General features: G+C 45.4%; 4 non-coding genes across 4 annotated transcripts; 2 read left to right on the forward strand and 2 right to left on the reverse strand.

Annotated features, from left to right (window-relative positions):
- Positions 1–305: 305 nt before the first annotated feature.
- Positions 306–389, forward strand: Trnal-cag. Its single transcript has one exon. It is a non-coding gene; the product is annotated as a tRNA-Leu (tRNA).
- Positions 390–1,367: 978 nt separating this feature from the next.
- Positions 1,368–1,531, forward strand: LOC115313066. Its single transcript, XR_003917295.2, has one exon. It is a non-coding gene; the product is annotated as a U1 spliceosomal RNA (small nuclear RNA).
- A 10,060-nt stretch (positions 1,532–11,591) lies between these two features.
- Trnag-gcc lies at positions 11,592–11,662 on the reverse strand. Its single transcript has one exon. It is a non-coding gene; the product is annotated as a tRNA-Gly (tRNA).
- Positions 11,663–12,572: 910 nt separating this feature from the next.
- LOC120849291 lies at positions 12,573–12,728 on the reverse strand. The gene has a single exon (XR_005717899.1). It is a non-coding gene; the product is annotated as a U1 spliceosomal RNA (small nuclear RNA).
- Positions 12,729–14,694: the final 1,966 nt, after the last annotated feature.

Genomic DNA, 14,694 nt, shown 5'->3' on the forward strand with positions numbered 1-14,694 from the left:
AGTATTTTTAGGTTAACAACGCAGTCTTAATTGCTCGATAGCCACGATCAGAGCTGAGTCAATCCAATCCAACCCTGTGCTCGCTGCCGTTCTTGGGCTTCTTGGGTTCGTCGCTGGAGACCTCGTCCGTTTCTGGTGCTTACAGTTTTCCCTTCACACCCACAGAAGTGCACCGGAAACATAAGAAAACACCAATGTACTCAAAAGTCAGTGGCGATCATTGTTAGCCATTTTGATTACCACTGAAACTATCAGTTGGTAGAATGATAAGTTGGAAACCCCGTTTGAAAATGTCGCATTCCGTCGTCAGGATGGCCGAGCGGTCCAAGGCGCTGCGTTCAGGTCGCAGTCCGGTCTTCCGGGCGTGGGTTCGAATCCCACTTCTGACATAAATTTTGCAGAGTGGCACTGTGCCCCCCCAAATAGGAAGCTCCACATCTCTTTTTGTGTGCAGGCACCGGTCTACACGGGGAAGTTATAACTTTAGACTTTAAAAAGTGTCTATCGTACCTACAGTCTCGTTTTTTTGTTATTCATGTTTAATATACACCACATCGTTTGCGCTCTGACATTTATTTCATTAAAACTTATATAAGATACCGATGAATCGAATGTTCCTCGGTGATCAATCATTTTTGACACAGGGTAGTGATGGCCTCTTCCAGTTCGTAGGTGACAAGGCTTGCCATGCGCAAGCAAAACAAGGAAACCCTACGCTATGCTTGAACGAACTTGTTTTAACTGGATGCGCACTTCCAGTACATAATTTCACGTTTAAGTAATTGGTTCCTTAGATCCACCTAGATTTGCGACTATTACTTTTTTTTTCTTGGTAGGGAACAGAAACGGGATAACATTTGCCATCATCTGCACAAAATAGAAGGGTTTCAAAACCAAAACGCTGAACGGCCATACTAAAAAGAGAAAGAAAAAGAAGACTTCACAACGACGTCTCAAACACAGACGTCGTTGCGTTGTTCTTTTTTATTATTTTTCCCCTTTGGTTTGGGGTTTTGTAAGTATGACGGCGTAACAATCCCGCCATGGCCCACCGGCCACCGCCAGCAGTGTTGGCAACGTTCACAATAGTGCCATCGTCTTTTCATAGATGGCGCCACGTAAGCCGGCGCTCGTGGAATTTTAAATGATATTATAAACGGAAAACATAAATAAAATAAAGTTCATAATTAAATATCAAAAGTTTCATATAAGGGATGAAACTAATATGGCCGTTTGTTTACCTTGTTTTATATTAAACCTAATAAAACTTCAAATTAAAACAGCAACGCCATACAAGTCCACTCAGTCACCGGGTAGATATGGTAGCAGGTCTATGTAGCGTTAATTTTTTCGAAGGTTATAAAGGCATACTTACCTGGTGCTGGGACTACCCTGATCAATTAGGGGGTGTCTCCAGGAAGAGGCGCGGCCATTGCACCTCGGTCGTGCTGACGCCTGCCACTATCCCAAACTGGGGCAGATGGGGCATGCAATTTTTGGTAGTGGGGGTCTGCGTTCGCGCTAACCCCCTCATTAATACAATCGAAAGAAAGATAAAATGAAACGAAGTGGTGACGTAAGCGGTGGCTAAGCGTGTCGCATGGTATTGCCCGCCAGAGACCTTTGCAGCCGGTGCTGCGTCCGTTCAAAAGCCGCCGCGCCTCGTCACATGCCATCCAGTTCGGTTTTGGACTTACGATCGAGACCTCTGTCCCCAAGCGGGAGGCACTCACTTGATCGAATGCCGTTTTAGCGAACGCCCACGTTTCATCGAACGACACTTTAGCGAATAGTCCCACGCCGCGAAGCGGCGTTTTCGGGTGGGCCAAGTGAAGCGCGAGACACATGCGCGAAAAAACCATCCGATCCGACGTCCGATCCGGCAATGCGACTGGCTGATCCGAAAAATTTGGTCGCTTCAGACGCCGGATCGGCGATCCGACGTGCGTCCAACGCGCCAGATAGTTTCGCACGGCGGACGGATTGTCGGATGCGTCCAGCCAATGACAACACAGCTAGCGCGAACGTCATGATGACGCACTGAGTCTGGCGGGACGAAGCGAACGGCGGGGGGAAGGAAGCCGGAAGCGTGGATCCCGCTGACCCATTCGAGAAATACGGCTTCGGCAAAGAATGCACGCGCTAACGAGAACGAGCTTCTAACTTCGCTCGTGTGAGCGAAACCGTCAATCTAGAACCAGAGATCTGTGAACGCGGACCTCCGCTGGAGTGCTTGGATCTCCTGGGCGGAGCCGAACGGATAGTCGTGTCGCATGCAAGTTCGGAAGCGTGTGTCTCAAACTGTCGCGTGCGGCGATTCGGAGCGGCGTTCGTACTGTCGGATCGGACGTCGGATCGGACGATTCTGCCGTCTATGTGTCTCGCGCTTGAGTTCATATTTTTGTAATGAGTTGCCGCAGACTGTCGCCGCGAAGCGGCGTAAAGCGCAGCGCGACGGATGGGTTAACGCGCGCCCCCGTTATTCGCTAAAACGACCATTCGCTCAAATGTCGCCGTTCGCTAAAATGTCATTCGCTCTTGTGATATGGACCCGTCCCAAGCTGTTGCTACGCCGCAGCTAACAGGCTACTACGCCTGTGGAAAAGTCCGCGCGGTTGGCGAGAGCCTTTCAGTGTTCCCTCTAGAACAGAAAGTGAACCTCGGAGGAAAGTTCTTGCTTCACCGAATCTGTCGAAAAGATTTCAACCTCACGGGAGCCGCAAAGTTATAAAGTTATGCGATGTAAGTGCTCTGTACAAAGCTTGCCTTCATGTACAAAGACAGCTGTTTAGAGCGAGTTATGCACTGCACCCCACCACGTGGCATGCCAAACGGCTAGAGTCACTGTATATGCTCCGCAGGCAGGGCCTATAGAGTTACTCTATAAGCGGCGAGTGCCACTCGGCGCCCACTTTCACCGCTCATATGTTCCATGCTTTAGAGTTGCGTAAAGCCGGTGTCAAACTGCTTATAAACGATACAAAATCTCGGCTGCAGGAGCGGCGTCTATCGCCGTTTCGATCAGACAGAAGCGCGTGGCGTTGAAGTAGGTTGAAGTGCGTGCAAGCCAGGAGATAACAAAGGACGCGCGTGCGCGCTGCGTGATTCTCGGCAGCAGGCACCGCACGTGTGATGTCACCTCCGTGGCCAAGTTTTCGTAACATCGACTTCCGAACTTTGCACCCCTTTCCAAGCGCGGTCAAAGACGTAGTTCTACGTCAAAAACTGTTCGAATTTACGTCTGTATCACTCAAAACGCCCAGAAAACTAAAAGTAACAACGCCTTATTGGCTAGATAGTGACATTTCGTCTAAAAAAGTTTCGGAATCTTCCGAAAAAGTCTGAAACCGAACCTCCGGAGTTTCACCCGACCACTAATCGTAACTCGCTCAAGAGGTTCGAGCGAAAGAAGTACTGAAGCAAACGAGCAAACGCAGAAGACAAAAACGCGAAGAGGGAGGGAGTTTTTAGATTTTACGTCTGCCACTAGGGGCGTTGCCAGCCGAAATGGCAATAGCTTGCCCCCCCCCCCCCCCCCCCCCCCCCCCCCAAAAAAAAAAAAAAAAAAAAAAAGGCCGCAATTTTAGTGGTTGTATTTCCCCACCAGAGGGAAATCTCTGTCACCCCGGCAGTTATTTTTTTAACAAGTACATTATTTTCCCCGCCGCTGTTGCACAAAAATATCAGTGGTGAGCGAACACCTGTTTTGCAGCCCGAGCCACCCGCGCGACCAAGCAACGTGGCAACGTCGAAAATAAAAATTGCAATGAGAATCGCACCACGTGAATCAGGGTTTAAAAATCATATCTGGAGACAATCCGTTCGTGAATCTACGCGAGTTCCACCTGCGCTCCTCTGGAGATGAGCTTAGAAACAACAGACATGTTGCAATCTTTCGGGGCATTCGTATAAAACATCCACCTTTTATAAGAAGGACCAAAGCACTTCGTGACTATCGAAATCCGCACTCTGCTCGAATTAAGGACAGAATCAAGCAAGGAAAGAAAACACCTACTTGTCGATCCCCGGGAACGAAAACAAAACTATGCCAAAAGTTTACTATGCCAAACACCCTGATGCAGTGTCGAGCATAAGTTCCACGCTTAGGGATGGGCAGTATTTCAAATACAAGTATTTGAAATACGTATTTTAAATACTTTGTGTATTTTGCATTTGTATTTAATTACAAATTGGGTAATGTATTTGACGTGTGTATTTAAATACTAAAACGTGGGTATTTCAAATACAATTGTAATTAAATACAATTTTGTGGGCGAAAATACATCCCTCAAATTTATTCTCACTGTCCAGAGCAGAAAGAAAACTACGTCCTGCACCGAGTGCAGTGTCTCTCAATCAAGCACAAGCGTTTGATGACTTTGCGATTACGGTGCTAGTCCAGGGCAAGAATAGTGACGAAATCGACGTTCACAGGCAGGCTGGCTAAATAAGTGCCTGTGACAACTTGTGATGCTTTCCGCCTGATTTCCATCCATATTTTTTGCCTGGAACATTCTAAATGCGCTGGTCGTCAGATTTTTGTAACTGGTGCGAGTTGCAACAATAAAAATTCTCTAGCTAGTGCTGCGCGTCTTGGTCGTCTCGGTTCTTTGTTGGTCTATACCAAAATGTAATCGACAAAAAAAGCTGCTTGAAGCTCTGTACTTTTTTCACCTACTACGTCCAAGCTGATTAAATTTTTTTTTGTGATTATATTTCTATTACGTTACTAGAGCCTCGCACACTAACTCCCGAGTGTGCAATGCAAAATTAAAACGAGAAACCCAGAAACCCGTTGCAGGTGCCCTGAAGTCGCTGACGCAAATTTTGAGGAATGTATTTAGAAAAGTATTTGGAGGAGACCAAATACATTTGGTTGTATTTGTATCTTGTACTTAAATGCTTTCTTGGAAATGCAATTAGATTTGTAATTAAATACATTTCGACGAAGTATTTTGTATTTGCATTTCGATACATATTTGCATGAAGTTTGCCCATCCCTGCACCCTACTTATAACTCAATCGTGCCCATCGAGCACGCTGTTGCCATAACACTACTTGAGCCTGGCACGTTCGGCGATGAACCTGAATGAATGTTGTAGCACCGCTGGCAGATTGCCGAGCACTGTGCAGCTGGTACAGCACCCGTTCATCATCGTCCAGACTGGCGATTTCAGCGCCACGTTTTGAGGCGGTGGAAACAAGTACTCTACGCTTGAGCGATGGAAGAGCGTTCCGATGAAACATGGATGTTAAAGGCCCGTTCACACTCTTGCTACCGAGTACGACCGAGAGAGACGAGAATTGTTGAAACCCCTTAAAATTTCTCAGGACGCAAGAACACACTGGCTCGCTGGCGCCATCTATGCGGTGACCCTGGAACTACATTTCACAAGAGCGAAGGTTTTGGGGGATTTCCGAGGTCAAACGTGCGTAATACCTATGAGAAAGGCTCGTTTATAACGTCGAAAAAAGTTTTTCGAGCCAAGACAGAAAGGATAATGCGCGAGAGAAATAGAAAAGATGCCGGACCGCCAAGTTTACACTGTTACCCAATAGATGGCGCCAGTGTGTCCCCTCGTTGCGAAGTACCAGGAAGTGGATACAATGTGCACTGGAGGACGAGACGGCTGAGCACTTGATACTCTACTGTAAAGGGCTTCACCCTATGCCTACCGAAGACAACATAGATTTAATAAAGTCATTGGGTTTTAGAGACGGCGAAGGGAGAGTGGATTTCAAGACTGTAGAGATTACCAAGCAAAGATTAAGTGAATGGTGGCAGAAAGCGAGACAAAACTGGGTATTTTCTATTAAAGGGACCATGAAATGATTTTAAAATCGAATTTCATCCACCGCACGTCGTAAAAGGTGTGAAAAGAAACACAAAAACACAAAACTAGGGAGCCAAAAAAATTATTTGCTATAGAACTTTTAAAAGAAAACTGGACTCTTTTGCGCCTTCCTTCCTTCGCCTGTTCACTACGATGCATGCGCGGAAATGGAGCACGTCAGCCGAATCCAGGTCGCCTATTGGGTAAGAGCCTACCTCACCAGCACCGCGATCGTAAACAATAAATAGCCGGCGAATGTTTCCTAAAAGTTTTGTTAAATAATATTCAGATCCACATTTTGTAGCATAATTAGAGATGTGTGGCGAAAATTGCCAAATTTGATAATGCTGAGAGCCAAGCGCCATCTATCGTGTGGTAAACGAAGCAACTACTGCGCGTGCGCAGTAGGGCAGGGCCGACTTAGAACGGTTATTTCCTTTGGTTTCCTTCCTCTCAAAACTCTGACTGACTGAACGTTTATTTTTCTATGTGTTCATCTCGCGCGTGCCGACTTCAAGCAGCAAGAAAAAAAAAAATGTACTTAAAACAGACCACGACGAACAAGAACGCTGGATCCACAAACACCCGAGAAGAGCGACAACAGCCGCGAATCCCGCTCCGACAGCAGGCACTCCGACTCGGCGCAGCGTTGCTTCGTCGCAAGACCGTCTGCCTGCCTACGACCGGCTGGCGTGCTGAATGGAATATGCCCGCGCGACCCTTGTGGACCCTTCCCGTATTATAGTTTGATCGCTGACCTCAATTTTAGATTAAGAGGTGAGGTCAATCTCTTCCCCTTGTTTTCCGAGGCAGTGTTGACGAACACTCGTCGAAAAGAGACCCTCGTCGATTCTCTCTTCTTGTTTTGTGTGATATAGAGCTGAAATAAACGCTGTATGGATTACCTTCGTAACACGGTATGTACTCTTTGTTATTGGTATGCCATTTTTATACTGACAGACTGCACGTCACTGTCGAGCTGTAACAGTTCGTGGGAGGTATACGTGCAATACCGGTCCAACCTTTCTTTGCCGAGTGTCGCGTCAGTATCGAGTTGCAATCGTAAAAGATCGGTCCCGAAGCGCTTACCAACAGCGCGAATACAGCACTTCCATCAAACGCGCGCGTCCGCTCCGAGTGTGAACAGGTATTTACGCGGCTCTTGCTGACACTCGTAGTTCAAACGTATCTTTTTTAACGTCGGCTCGCTCCTGCATCTCCGAGACCGCGAAAAACGCCGCGGCAATTTGTTTCCATCTACGTCGCTTTGCAAACGACTGACACTGGCCGTCTTTTACCAACAATGACAGTTGGGTTGACTTCTGAAGTCTTCACCGGAAGACTCGCTGCACTTCCCAACAGGCATACCGGTGTATGGGACTAGTCCCATGCTGTCGCTGTAGCGCAACGTATCTCATTGAATTTCGCTCAGCTGCGATGCGGCGATGAGAGGCGCCGATTCAGAAAATACGTCGGTGACATCGGCGCAGTAAAACCTACCGGCGCACCCCAACTCGTCGCCGCTAACGCTCCCATCTCCTACCGCCGAGAGAACTTCCGGTTCCGGAAGCAGCGTACGTCACGGCTTCTTTTGCGGTCAAGAAAAAGTCGATATTTCGTTAATTTTTTTGTGTAGAAGTTAATAAACCGAGACGAAAACGGATGCCTGTTCGGCATTCAGTGAACATTGACGGTTTAATGTAAAAGTTATCTGGAAAAAGTAAAAAAGTAATTTCATGGTCCCTTTAACTGATGGCAAGGGGGTTTATAGCCTCACTTTCTTTGCAGTGCGGAGTGAATATAGATTTCACATTTGAATATTCTAAGTTTAAATGGTAAAACAAAATGGCTAGGTCGCGTAAGCTACCGCCCGATCCAAAGGGCTCAGCCGGATTCATCCATCCATCCATCCATCCATCCATCGTTGTAAGAGGTTTCAAGGAACCCAGTTTTAAGAGACGCAAGAGTGTGAACGGGCCTTAACGGTTGTACGACAGCCCCAGTATAAAAGGCTCTGGGTTGTACCTGTCCTAATGGCCAGAGTGGGTGATTAGCATATTAATTAGCTCCTGACGTCATCGTGACGTCATCATGACTCCTGGCGGCCTCTACCTAGGTTTCCTTGACTGCCGGTAGCTTCGCTGCCCTGGTTGAGTCCGAAGACAGCTATAATTAATAAGTTGGGAGCACCGTTTAAAAATGTAACGTTCCACCCGTCAGGATGGCCGAGCGGTCCAAGGCGCTGCGTTCAGGTCGTGGGTTCGAATCCCACTTCTGACAGCAGTTTTGCAGAGCAGCGATTTGCCTCTCATAGGATACTTGCATCTCTTTTTGTGTGAGTGCCCGGGTCTGCACCAGGAGAGCTGGGATTCGTTTTCCGACCATGCAGACTACAGTTTTGCCAGTCATGGGCTTGGTCTTCTCCAAAAGAAGATACTCTTTTTTCTCCTTCTGGGATCCGGACCGAATCGCACCTTGTAGCACGTTGTCAACAGAACATGAGCATTAAAGTCAGAGTGAGTGAATAATATGCTGCAGAATGCAACCGATAAGAACAGAGGCACAGTTTTGTCTCTCCCCATCCCTTCCTGCTGCATACCTCAATGCGTTCAACGGTGGCTCCTGTGACGTATATTTTTTTTTTTTTTTAGAGTTGGGGGGGGGGGGGGGGATACTTTAACTTGCAGTTTCAGTGGCAACTTTTTGCGTGAGACCATGAACTTATTGACTCTTTGGACTGAGAGAAAAACAAAAGGAACGTCGGGAAGCAGGCAGAAAAGAGAGAGGGACAACAGACTCTTTATTCACTCCCTCGCCTTGCGAACTGCGTAAAACCAAATAGACAAAAGAACAACAACATAACTTGTGGAGGACAGGGGTAGCTGGGAACTGTGGATCTACAGTGTATTCCTTGGTAATCAATTTACCTCTTTTTTATATAAAAATATTAATATTGACCTTATAAAATTGCCCATTGTCTCTCTTCTAAGATTGTTTATTTCTTTGGGTTACAATTTTTGTGAAGCTCTCATTTAGTTCTATGGCTTCTTGTTGTTCTGGCGCTTGTAGAACCAACCACTAGGATTGTGACAAATTGTAGCGTCCAACGGTGGCTCCCGTAACGTATATTTTATTGTTTATTTATTTATTTATTTATTTATTTTTTTTGGGGGGGGGGGGGGGGGGGGGGGAGCGGGTACTTTGATTTGCAGTTTCAGTGGCAACTTTTTGCTCCCAGAGCTTCCTTTTCTGAGACAACGAGTATCTGTGTCGTGTAGTCCGTTATTTCATTTTCCTGGTCTTAAAGCAAAGCTAATATACGTATATGCAATATAATATATGCAAACATTTATACGATGGTATTAGAAGAACGCTTTATGAATGCCGTCCCACACAAACCACTTTTTTTCTAAACCTTTCCTCGATGATATATTTATTATATTGAATAGATGAGAGGACAAACTTATTGAATTTATTTATTTATTTAAAGACCTTAAGAACCCTGAGTCAGGGTATTACATTAATTTTGCGAACAATTTCAAGCCACATATTAAATTTACCTGTAAACACTCTGATATGGAAATATATACTTTCTGGATATTAAATTTAAGATCACAGGAGATAGTTGAAAAGCGACATTATATAGAAAGCCCACAAAGAGACGCCAATTCCTCCATTATAAAAGTTGTCATCCCGCACACAACAAGGCATACCGCATGGTCAAATGCTACGCTTGCGGCGTTTATGTTCGGAAAACGCTGATTTTGAAGAGAAAGCTCGCACATTGGGTGAAGTTTTTATAAATAGAGGATATATCCATTGGCATTAATAAATAATTCGATAGTGAATAGCCAAATGGTTCCCCGCAGTGATAGTCTGTTACAAAAACAAAAACGAAATAACTATAAATTACGACTCATTTTATCCTGTCAATCCCAACTACCAAACCCTTAGACGTCATATGAATATATTACACTTCGGCTTGAAAAATATAATTCCGCAGCCACCAGGTATTACGTTCAAGAGACCGCGTAATTTTACGGATATTTTTAGACAATCAAGAAATTCCATTGGACGTGACATTGTTTTTGTTGGTTGCGTAAAATGTGACAATAATAAATGTAACTTATGTTCAAGTATTTTGGTTGCTGACTGCATCAGAAGTACAGCAAACAATTTTACTTGGAAAATAAATGACCCATTTAACTGTAATCCTGAAAATATAATTTATATAATTCAATGCAAGAAGTGCCTAATTCAATACACAGGAGAGACTGGAGCGAGTGTACGAAAACGTATGAACTTGCATAAAAGTAATGTTCTTACACTCGTACCAGGACCAGTTTCTCGTCACTTGGATTCCGCAAATCATAATGGTATTTCAGATTTCAGTTTTATTATACTTCAAGGTAATTTTAGAGCCACTAGAGACCGTAAATAAAAGGAATCTCAGTTTATTCATAAATGTAATACACTAGAACCGAAGGGCCTTAACAGATCAAAAGGAATGTTACCTTCGTTTTTTCTTGATATTTAATATAGATCTTCTAATCGGTGCCGCACTTTTTTTCCGCTTAATCGTTTAATGCGACACGAGCAAATATATATATATATATATATATATATATATATATATATATATATATATATATATATATATATATATATATATATATATATAATTTTTTAATGATTACAATAAGAATGGGCACCTGATATTGCCGTAGCGTTGCACGTGCCCTCTTTTTTTTTTTTTTTTGAACCGCTTAAAAGAAGAGAACAAGGAAGTGGTCAATCTTGCGACTGACTGAAAAGCCAGGCCCGAAAGGCTTCAAGTCGCATCGCCTCTTCCCGTTGTTCCTCACGCACTCGTGAGTGCCTTTTTTTATCCAGGTTTATATATATATATATATATATATATATATATATATATATATATATATATATATATATATATATATATATATATATATATATATATATATAAACGAACGTATGCAGATGAATGAACCTTACTTAATCCAATGAATCGAAAAATCAGTTTTACGAACCCGCCGAAAGCAGTCAGGATTTCAACTCTGGGCCTCTCAGTGTCCGGTATATACAGGGTGTCACAAAAGAAAATTTACACGACCTTTTTTACCGTAAAAATAAACTAGGCATCGCCGAAAGCTCATTCTCCGAACAAAGGTAGAGCTAGAGGTAACAACCAGATGCCAAAGTTTCATCCCGATCCATCAACTTAATCAAAAGTTTTCAGCGATTTTCTGAAAATTTCAATGGGAAAATGAAGCCCATTTTTGCCCGTTTTCGGTTTCTGGTGCCATAGAGCCCCATGTGTTTTAAAGCTCCGTCGGCTGCCATTTTCCCATTAAAATGATCAGAAAATCACTTATAACTTTTGATTAAGTTATCGGATCGGGCATCTTGTAGGCATCTTGTTGTGACCTGTGTAGTTTATTTTTGCGGTGGAAAAGACCGGGTAAATTTTCTTTTGTGACACCCTGTATATATTCGCAGATACATGGTGTCCCAAGTCACCAGGCTCAATCTAAAATGGACCGTAAAAATCGATGCCTGCAAGTAGCAATCTAGACTTTTCATCAAAGGCCTATTTCACAGGTCAGTTTTTGCTTGTAAAATTACAAAGCGTACGGTGGTCACAGTCGTTATCTAGTGCGCACTCGCACTAAATAACAACTTGTTAAAACTAAAAAAAAAAAAAAAAAACGTAAAAAAAAAAAAAAAAAAAAAAACTGCGTCGGCCGGGAATCGAACCCGGGCCACCCGCGTGGCAGGCGAGTATTCTACCACTGAACCACCGACGCGCTCTAAAATGGCGCCGCACGTGAGAGATCCGGTTCGAGATATTCTCGTGAAGCTCCAAGCTGTCGATGTTGTTGAAGGTTTGCTGTGTTTTCCTGCAGGGGCCGAAAATCGGCTTAAAATGTTAGATGTTGTTTAAAGTTCCACAAACTTTTGAACTTCGTAAATTAGAAACACGCAAATGAAAAAAAAAAAAAAAAAAAAAGGCTAGCTGCAGGTCGTGTCCTCGACTGTTCATTCTTCTTCTACTTTGAAACTTTCCTCTTATCCTGCCTCAGTCTCGGGCTAAGAGCAAAATGGTTAACATCCACCAGCTCGCCTGCGCAATGACTACATTATCATTGAGATACGGTTTCGTGCGAACGAACGTGTCACTAGTTGTGTGCAGTGCAGACGGGGGAAGGGGCCAGGAGAAGAGAGAGAGAGAAGCGGTAGACGAGGGCAATGCAGCGTTCCTCCTCTCGCCTGGCGTTGCCACGGCCTGTGCTGGCGTACTGCACGGAACTAGTGACGCGCAGTATAGTGGCAGTTTACTATCATGAACCTGGCAGCGGGGGTCTGGGCATTTCTGGCATGTGCACCAACGAGACGGCGTCATACGCTAAACCATAAGACGGGGAAAATCCAGACCACAATTAATTACAGCAGTGAAGAGCGTAGCGCAGCGCACGCAGGCACTAATCGATCGCAGATATCAACTGCCCGATCATTGAAAGGCGCATGTTCTGCGCTACGCTGCGTTCACTGTGATCAACGTCTGACTAGACATAACATATCTCGTGTTTGTGCACAGCGGCATGACGATCAGCTTCTTGTACAAGTGAAAGTGAAATGCGATGAATAGAGTCACGATTTATCGCTTAAAAGAGCGTTAACTTCTCCACCATCCCATCTTTCTTTGGATTTATTCTAAACGGGGCAGCGCGAACGCAGTGCCCGCACTACCGAAAATTGCATGCCCCATCTGCCCCAGTTTGGGATAGTGGCAGGCGTCAGGATGGTCGAAATGCAATGACCGCGCCTCTTCCTGGTTGAAAAATTTTATTTTCACCAACATAAGTCATATAATTTACAAACACTTCCACATCACTCACATCACTTCGGTCTTTGTCCACACAGAGGTACAGGTAAACTCTTAGCTAATTGGCGTACCACCTACCTCTATTACAACCTTAAAAAAGGATTGGATGGGGGTAGTTTCTACCCATCCTCAAAACCTAAAATTTTATACAAAGTCTAAGGGTGGGAACTTGAGCGCCACGTGGCCGCTCATCACGTCTACAAATTGGCATGACCACCTTCTTAAAAACATCTCCTCTCCCAAAGTGAACAGCTCTTGCTCCAGATGGCTTCTTAATTCGGCTCGTAATCTACCCAAAATCGGCCACAAGGCTCGTTGTCTTCGTCCTACCACCACCGCCTGGTTCCTATTTTTCCACAAGGCATAATCCCCTGCAGCCACCAACAGTTGTGCAAAGTTCCCTGTCGGGCATGAACCCCGCTCCCGGTGCCACAAAATTTTCAACCCTCGAAACCCGCAATCTATCGCCCTCCAAAAGGTGCGCGTCACGACACATTCGGTAAATGCGTGCTGACAATTCTCTATGTGCTCACAATTAGGGCACAACGCATTCACATCCTTCCCCCACCTTCGGACTTTATCCTTTGTCGGGAGCACCTCCCACCCTTTCCTCCACTGGAATTCCTGTACGTGGCTCGGTATCCTCGGTGCTGTCATACTATTCCAGGGAAACCCTTCCATCCCTCTGCGTCTATGAGGTGGAACTCGCGCAATCGCCAACTCCTCCATCACCCGTACCGCCGGGCTTGCCCAGACGTCAAGTTCGGGATCGTGGAACTTCAACTGTCTCCACAAGGCTAACATTCTTTTAAAAAACAGGGGAGGCCGCTCGGCCGACGGGAGCAAGTTCCCAGACACCCTTGGCACTATCTCGCGTCTCTGTGGCCCCAGAAAATACAGCGCCAAAGGACGCGCCGGATTCTCCTCCTCCTCCACAATCGCCAGCAAAGTTTTTAAACCTAACACCCCCACAAGGGTGCTGACGCAGGGGAACCCCCACCCTCCCTTGGTTCTGGCCAAACTTATAACCGGCTCGGCTACCTTCACTTGTTTGTCGCTCCAAAAAAAGGAGTTCAGCTGGCGTTGCACTCGCACTACAAAGTCTGCCGGTGGAACGCCCACCCTGGCCGCGTACCACAGCCGTCCACACAGTATTGTCTGCGCTACATATCGTTTCTCTGCTAGTGGCAAATTATAAGATTTTGCCATTTCTATTTTTTTTTCCATTTCAGTTTCTATGTTATTCCATGTTATACACGACAGTCCAGTGGAATTATATGTGATACCTAAAATTTTTACATGAGGCCCCCAAGCGACCTGCGGGAGCGGTCCATAAGCCCCTCCCAAACGCAGTGCTTTACTCTTACTATGATTAAGGCGAGCCCCCGACACTAGCGCATACTCTTCAAAAAGCTTAAACACTCTATGTACACTATCTACGTCTTCGAGGTACAACGTTATATCATCTGCGTACGCCAGCGCAACTGCCCTCTCCGATCCCGGCATCGGCAGGCCCCGCACCCATGGATCCTTCGTAATCTTTACCAGAAAGGGGTCCAACGACAAAATGAACAGCACTGGGGACAGCGGACACCCTTGTCTCACCCCCCGAGTTACTGGAAAAGAACTAACTATGCGGCCATTGATCATCAACTCGCTAGTCATCCCCCCGTACAATTTCCGCAGTGCCATTATAATTTCTTGCGGTACACCGAAGGCTTCAAGAACCGCAAACAGATATGCATGTTCAATCCTATCAAAAGCTTTCGACTGGTCTAACGAGACCAGCATCCCCTTCGCCGATCTTATTCTTGTATATTCTATCAAGTCCCTCGTAAGAGCCGCAGCGGCGAAAATACTTCGGCCCGGCACCGAGCTCACCTGCCATGGACAAACTACCTCAGGCAACACCCTTTGCAGCCTCGCGCAAACAATTCGCGCCACGAGTTTATA

This window comes from Ixodes scapularis, unplaced genomic scaffold (genome assembly GCF_016920785.2).
Source record: "Ixodes scapularis isolate PalLabHiFi unplaced genomic scaffold, ASM1692078v2 PGA_scaffold12__126_contigs__length_90152505, whole genome shotgun sequence".
NCBI lineage: Eukaryota > Metazoa > Arthropoda > Arachnida > Ixodida > Ixodidae > Ixodes > Ixodes scapularis.